Source organism: Microcaecilia unicolor, chromosome 6 (genome assembly GCF_901765095.1).
Source record: "Microcaecilia unicolor chromosome 6, aMicUni1.1, whole genome shotgun sequence".
Taxonomy (NCBI): domain Eukaryota; kingdom Metazoa; phylum Chordata; class Amphibia; order Gymnophiona; family Siphonopidae; genus Microcaecilia; species Microcaecilia unicolor.
The window spans coordinates 145,060,196-145,068,076 of NC_044036.1; positions in this window are offsets into that span (position 1 = coordinate 145,060,196).

Here is a 7,881-nt window from a genome sequence, read left to right on the forward strand (position 1 = left end):
TTGTGGGCACCTACACAGTTAGCGCACGCTAAGAGCGCTAATGCGCCTCTAGCTCGGCTTAGTAAACGGGGCCCTTAGTAATATAGGAAACCCAGATCTGGAGCAACTTCATCATAAATTAAAACATGATGAGGGTAATTCCATAAGGAGCTGCTGAGATTTGGGTGGCAAGAATGTACCTAAATGCCAGTGGTCAAGTCAATTCCGTGTGTATCTGAACACATACATGCATAAAAGACTATATTCCAGCTATGTGCTACACTGTAAGTCAGCGGCATAGCAAAGGCCGGGCGGTCCACCCCGGGTGCATGCTGCTGGAGGGTGCAGAGAGCAGCCGCACGCCTGTCAGCTCTGCTGGTTCCCTGCAGAGGGAGCAGGGAACCAGTGGAGCCGACAGGCGTGCGGCTGCTCTCTGCACCCTTCAGTAGCCAAGAATATGCCGTGGAGGGGGGTGTCATTGTGCCAGGGGGGGGGGGCTTGATGCGCTGGGGAGAGGGGGGTGTCATTGCGCTGGGAGGGTGTCATGCTGCACCCTGGGGGGATGGACGCCACTGAACCGGTGGGGTGGGGGGGAGTGCGCAGCGACAATCCGCCCCAGGTGGCAGCCGACCTAGGATCGCCACTGCTGTAAGTACTCATCAGTCTTTGACGGTGCATACTTTGCAGGTGGATGGAGTATGGGTGGTCACTGTATCTCAAAAAAGATATAGCGGAATTAGAAAAGGTTCAAAGAAAAGCGACCAAAATGATAAAGGGGATAGAACTTCTCCCATATGAGGAAAGGCTAAAGAGGTTAGGGCTCGAAAAGAGACCCGTTACTCTAGTATTCTATAAAGAAAAGTAGATGCCTACTTTTCTTTGTAGAATAGGCTCCACATAGATACATTCTTGGCGCTTAAAGATAGGTACCCCTTTATAGAGTTACTCTCGACATGTCAAAAATTGTTTAAAAAATGTACATTGTGGAAGAGAAAACCTCAGAGATATAGGAGAGGCATGAGTGATTTTAATGTCTCACATACACAAATCCATCATAGAAAGACCCTTCTCATGCTATGCAAATCTTGTGTCAAAATGTCTCATAATATATGCAAAACAATAAATGTTTCCATACTTACATTTTTCAAAATTTTAATTTATCTTTAAACAAGTTTTGATCATGAATGTGTAGAAAAGTCATGTGACCAGCACTGCCTCAGTGGTTGAAGTTAGTGGAAGAAAGTGCCTTCACTATTAAAATCTTGCTCTTGCTTATGTTTTCCCAGAGGGTTACATCAGGGACTTTGTCACTGTAAAGACATGATACGCTTTTTCACTGTGACTTCATCATGTCTACGTATGTTCAATATGTAAGGCTGCACTTCCTGATTTTAAAGTGAATGTGAGAAAAATTGTCCAAAGTTAACAACCAATCAGCTTTTGCTTGTAGCTTTTATTTATTTATTTGTAGCATTTGTATCCCACATTTTCCCACCAATTTGCAGGCTCAATGTGGCTTACATTTGCCGTAATGGCGGTTGCCATTTCCGGGATTGGTGTATCAAGTTGTGGTACCAAAAGCTTAGCCAATCAAGGATCAGAGAGTAGACCAACGATGCCTTTACACCACACTGTAAAGACTCTGCTGCACTTACTTACTGGTGGTATAGAAATAAAATCTGCAGATGGCTTAAGGATCTTAAAAGTAGAATATTAAAACATTGATTCTATCAGTCTTTGGAGTTTATTTACTTAATTACTGAAAGGTTTTCCAGTTGATTGTGCCATAATTGCTGAAATTAACATACAGTAACTGCAACATCTCTGTTTTAATTTTTGGCATGTTCTCAGCAATTTAATGAATATTTGTAGTCCGCTTTATCCCTACAACTAGGTTCAGAGCGGATTAACAAACAGTGCTAATTAATCATTTACCAAAATCCAATCAAGCAATAAAATCATAATAAGAATTTCTGAAACAGATATGCTTTTATCAGTTTTGAAATTTAAAGTAATCAGAACAGCTACAAACATCTACTGGTAATGTGTCCAGAATTTCAGTAATTGATACATAAAAGACTTCTACACAGTAACATAGTAGATGAGTGTAGAAAAAAGACCTCTATGGTCCATCCAGTCTGCCCAACAAGATAAACTCATAGCATACGCCACAATGTGATACTGTATATGAATACTTGATCAAGATTTGTCCTTGCCATTTTCAGAGGACAGACTATAGAAGTCTGCCCGGCCTTGTCCTTGTTCTCCAACTTCTGAAGTTGTCATCAAAGCCCCACTCCAGCCCAGGGCCACTGAGAGGAGGGGCAGGGGGGGCAAAATTCCCCAGGCCCGGGCCTCCAAGGGGTCAGGCCACCGGCGCTGCAGTCCCCGGTCTCACCTGCCTGCCTCCTCGGCTCCGGGCCCCCTGCATTCAAAGCGGCAGTCACAGATCGTCTCTCTTCTGGCCTTCTCTCCCTGTGTCCCGCCCTCGCGGAAACCGGAAGTTACATCAGAAGAGGGCGGGACACAGGGAGGGAAGGCCAGAAGAGACGCGATCTGCGATTGCCGCTATGAATGAAGGGGGCCCGGAGCCATGGAGGCAGGCAGGTGAGACCACGGACTGCAGCGGGGGGGGGGAGCGATGGGGGATGGCAGCGGCAGGGGGAGCTACGGGGGCAGCAGCGGCATGGGGGGGGGGGGGCGGAGGCGGGGCGGCCTTGCCCTGGGCCCAGCCTAGTCTCTCGGCAGCCCTGCTCCAGCCCATCCTAATCTGTCCAGTCAGGATCAGGGCACAGACCAAAGAAATCTGCCCAGCACTGGCTTTGCTTCCCAATTACAGCTGTTGCTATCTAATCACTGCTAAGCTTCTTTGGTTCCATGCCTTCTATATGGAATTCCTTTGTGTTTATCCCACACATTTTTTAATTCCATTACCATTTTCATTTCCCCCACCTCCTGCGGAAAACATAAGATTAACCACCTAAATACAAGACAGCACACTAAACATCACCCAAGCTTTCACAGGCAAGCAATGAAGATCAACAAAAAGCAGTGACACGTAGTCAAATTTCAATTTACGATAGATTAATCTAGCAGCTATATTTTGAATCAGCTGTATTCGATTTCGCTGCTTAAGACAAAATTAATAACTGTACTAGTACTTTAAATTGGCTGGAAATAAAATAAGAGTGAACCAGACACAATCTCTTAAGCTTGAAAAAGTCTTTCGAATGCGAGATTTAATTTGAAATTCTATTGTTAATGCAGAATCTAATCTAATTCCTAATACTCTGGAGGTTTTCTCAACAGAAAAATGAGAGCCATCATCACAAGGAATAGAATTTAGGATATTATCAGGATAAAAACTAAACCATAAAACTTTGGTCTTGTTAGTGTTAAGTTTAAGACCATGAAAAGCTGCCCAATTGCTATTTTTTTTTGTATATAACTATTAATATTCAAAAAAAAGTGGTATCTAAATTTAAGGTAACTAAAATAAAAAAAAAGAAAATACTGTTTGCATAAGGTAGAATTCTCTCACCAATTTCTAATCTAATGGATCCCAGCAAACTCATATAAACGTTGTACAGCAGTGGTGAAACAGGGGATCCCTGTGGAACCCCACAAAGGAATTTCCACAGAAGTGATGTTGTTCCATCTTTGAGGACAAAATATTGTTTGTTTTTCAAAAAAAGGACTGAACCGTCGAAAAAAATGTGTCTGAATTTGGTTTTATGAACAATCTGGTAAATAATGCGTCATGGTTAACTGTGTAAAAGGCAGCCAGTACGTCAAATTGTAACAAAACAATTTCTTTACCTCTATTCAACGTCTCTCTGCCCTCTGACGTTAGAGCTAATGTTTCAGTGCTGTGATAACTTCTAAAACTATATTGTGCAGAAAGGAGAAGATTAATTTTCCATTCACAAAGACAATGTCATTACCATACGTTAAGGTCATTATTTTAGAAACATTTTCACATGAAAACAGCAGCATGTATGTATGTACATTGCATACATGTGTAAATATCAGTTTTAGAAACATGCTATTTACATGTAGAAATCCACATTACCCCCACCACTTAGAGATTTCAAGGTGGCAATCATGGTTTTGGTAGTGTTTGGGCAAGACTAAAATCTACATATGTATTCATACGTATGTGGGGAAAAATTTCCATGTCAGTTTCAAGAGCAGCTCAAAGGCACAAGTAAGTTTTTTTTTTAAGTGCTCATTTCAGCCAGGGCTCTTACATATTATGAAGTGAATCATTCTCCCTAACCCTAAACAGTTTAATTCCACGTCCAAAATGAAATCAAGTGAAAATTGTGGCTTCACTACTTAATTGATAATACTTATATGTACAGACTTGTAAAACGGGGCAGTTACACATGGAAGTTCCAAAATTACTTCCACTAGTTAGTGCCGACACAATCATGCGGAAGCTGCTGGCTATGTGCTGTTCATTTTTTCCATGTGTGTATTTGTAAAACAGCTGCTTGTGCCACAGGGCCGCCGAGGGGGGGGGGGGCAAGATTTCCCCGGGCCTGGCATCCAAGGGATCCGGCACCGGCAAGGCTTCAGGTGGCAGTCAGGTAGGCACACACAGGGAGAAGGAGGCTGGATTGGTCTCCTGCTCCTGTGTGCCAGCCCGAGACCCGGGTTAACACATTAAATCTGCTTTGTCACCACAGGTCCTTCCTCCTGCCTCATCCGTCTTCCTCCTGTGTGAAGCACTTCCTGTTTCCGCAGAGGTGGGAGGGGATGCAATAGGAATACTGTGGCAATATTTAAGTCACCGCAGGTTAAGTGGTGATGAGATGCAAAACAAGCAAATGAATGTTTCACATCTTAATACTATGCAAATACTCTAATGCAACTTGTGGTGATCCATTGCAAGTTGCATTAGGGCTCAAAAATCACATTGCTGTGATTATTTCACCAGTGAGAGCATCAACTCCTGGGATGCCAGAGCAAGGACTCCCAAGCTTCTGGGGGCCCTCCCAAGCTTCTGGGGGCCCCACAGCTTGAGGGACCCCTGACTCAAGCCCTGTCCATCCCAAGTGCAAGCCCTCCACGCCCCTTCCTCTACCTCAAAGCCCTTGCCCCCTGAAAGAGCTACCTTAACATCATCGGTGGTCCAGGGGGGTCTCCATGGGACTTAGGGAAGGAGCAATGCTCTTGCCCAGTCTGGTACCACATCCACAATGGTAGCCCTTTGAGGGGGTCAAATGCTACCTTTACTGTAGGAGGGAAGGGGAGTGGGGGGAGGAGCTTGAGTCAGGAGGCCTTAGGCCGGGGAAACTTAGAAGCCTTAGGGGAACCCAGATCTGTCATCCCAGAAGCATAATGATGCTCCTGAGCACACAGAATAACAATGCTTGCAAGGTGGTTCACAGGCAGCATTATTCTTTTACCATGGGATTCAGCAAGCTGCAGTACCAGGATCCCATAGCGGAAAATCAAGATTCCTCCCCTTCCAGATTAGAAATTTCTCCCTTGGGTCCTTGGTTCTCCTTTGCTTTGTTTTTGTTTGTCTGTGATTGTGGCTGCACAAAACAAAAAGACCACCAAAGTAAGAAACTCAGAATAATGCAGGAAATATTTATATAATTATATTTAAAAAAAAAAAAAAAAAGAAACACATTAATTAAGGGGATTTTTTTACTAAGGGGCATTAAACGTTTAATGCATGGTTAGCATGTGCAAACAGGCTACTACAGAAACGTGTTAAAGCATTTTGCATGGTAAACCGTGATTTTTAAGAATTTGACTGGGAGGGGGTGTGGCATGGGTATGGAAGTGTTATACAGCTAGTGCATTATACTTAACTAGTGCTAACTGGATAATGCAGAAGCACCAATAGTAGCTGGCAAGTGCTCCCAGGTCAACTCCTAGCAGGTACCACATGCTGACAACAGCAAGTGACCTGAAAAAAAAATGCCCTAAAAAATGCCACATTTGATTCGCAGCTAATGAGCGAAAAAATCCTGTGTAAAGCAGTGTTAACTCCAAATCTTAATGCATTTTAGTAAAAGGGCTCCTAAAATACTACAATACTTAATACAGAAAAACAGACATTAAAAATTAAAAACCCAGCATGGCCGTCAAGGGATTGACTATTTAAATCAAAGTATTAGTCAAGTCCATTAAAAAAATACACACATGCTCATTAGTGTCCAGGCTCTTTTTAATTCCTAAAATGATTAACCAAATACAAAGAAAAAAACTCAAGATGCTATTGTTTATTCTATGAGTCACAACTGTTTAACATCCCAAGGGCCCCGTTTACTAAGCGGCAGTAAGCCCAACATGGGCTTACCACTTGCCAAACAGGAAGTAGCACCAGAGGACTACCACAGCAGCCTGGCGGTACTTCTCATCCCCAGCACGCCATCATATCCGGCGGTACAAAAATATTTATTTTGGGAGCGCAGGGGTGTACCCAGCGGTAATCGGGTAGTGCCACGTGCTGCCCTGTTACCGCTGGGTTAACGCAGGAGTCCTTACTGCCACCTCAATGGGTGGCAGTAAGAGCTCCCCCCCCCCAAAAAAAAAAAATGGCCACGTGGCAAGTGCCTTATTTGCAGCACAGCCATTTCCTGCAGAAAAGAAACACTACCCTTTTACCAGCTGTGGTAAAAGGAGGCCTCAGCGTGTGTCTAAAACGCATGCCAATTTGCCAAAGCTTGGTAAAATAAGCCTTTTTTTTCTTTGCATTTGGGTAAATCAAGTATCCAAATTTTTTTTTAATACATTTTGTTGGGAAGGAACTGTGTTGTACTGGACTGTCTAATGTATTGCTATTGTGTACAGTATGCATCAGTGTGTGATTTTCTGACAAAAATGTTCTGTATAAAAAAAAAACCCTCTGCATCACAACAAGAGCAGTATGTCGTTTCATTCCATTTCGACGTATTTTTATTTTTGTCATAGATTCTGTACTTTCTATTTGATGTTAGACGATAAGAAAGTATGTTCTAAAACTTCAGAATTCCATTATGTTGGATGAAAAATGATTTTCCAGTCTCATGACAAGAATAAGTCACAAGCAGCATTTTTCTGGTGGTACAGCTCCCTTGTGGCAGTGGACACCAAGACCAGATGTCCTAAATTTTCTTTCAACTGGCCCTTGATGTGTTCAGACTAAAGGTTTTCAGACTGTGTATCGGTCTTCCCCTCTCCCCGGTACTCTGTCTTTCCAGAGAATTTTTCTTACTGTGAAGGTCATTCCATATTAATCTTCTTTTTAACTCGGTCCATGATGATCATACAAAAGACGTAAAATCAACAGAGTAAATAGAGGGCAACTATAAATATTTATCAGCTATCTTACATTACTTAAAACATGTTTGGGGGGGGAGGAAGATAAAATCCAAAATAAACCTGCAACCTTACTATTATGCTTGATATCTAGACACCCCAGAGTTCTTTGCAGGCTGGGTATCTTGATGTGAAGTGTCGAACACAACAGAACTGAAAGTACAAGCCTGAAACAGGGGCGTAGCCAGACAACAGATTTTGGGTGGGCCTAGTTAAGAAGTGGGTGGGCACCAAATGTTCTCCCCCCACTACCACCAAAAAAATCTCTCAGCTGGCAGGAAAATGCTTCTTTCCACCTTGGCAGTCTGCAGCAGGCATGCGCTAAAAACTGAGCATGCGCAGGTGCCAGTATTGTGGAGAGTACAATTTTGTTACTATCAGGGGAAAGTCTTCAGCTGACAGAGCTTGGGATCTCCACCAGCTACCACTAAACATGTGCTGCTGTTGGGTGGGCCTGAGCCCTGAGTGGGTGGGCCCTGGCCCACCCAGGCCCACCTGTGGCTACGCCACTGGCCTGAAAGCTGAATAGAAAAATGCAGCACTAGGACCTCATATCAATTGCTAACTACATTTAGTAGCGAG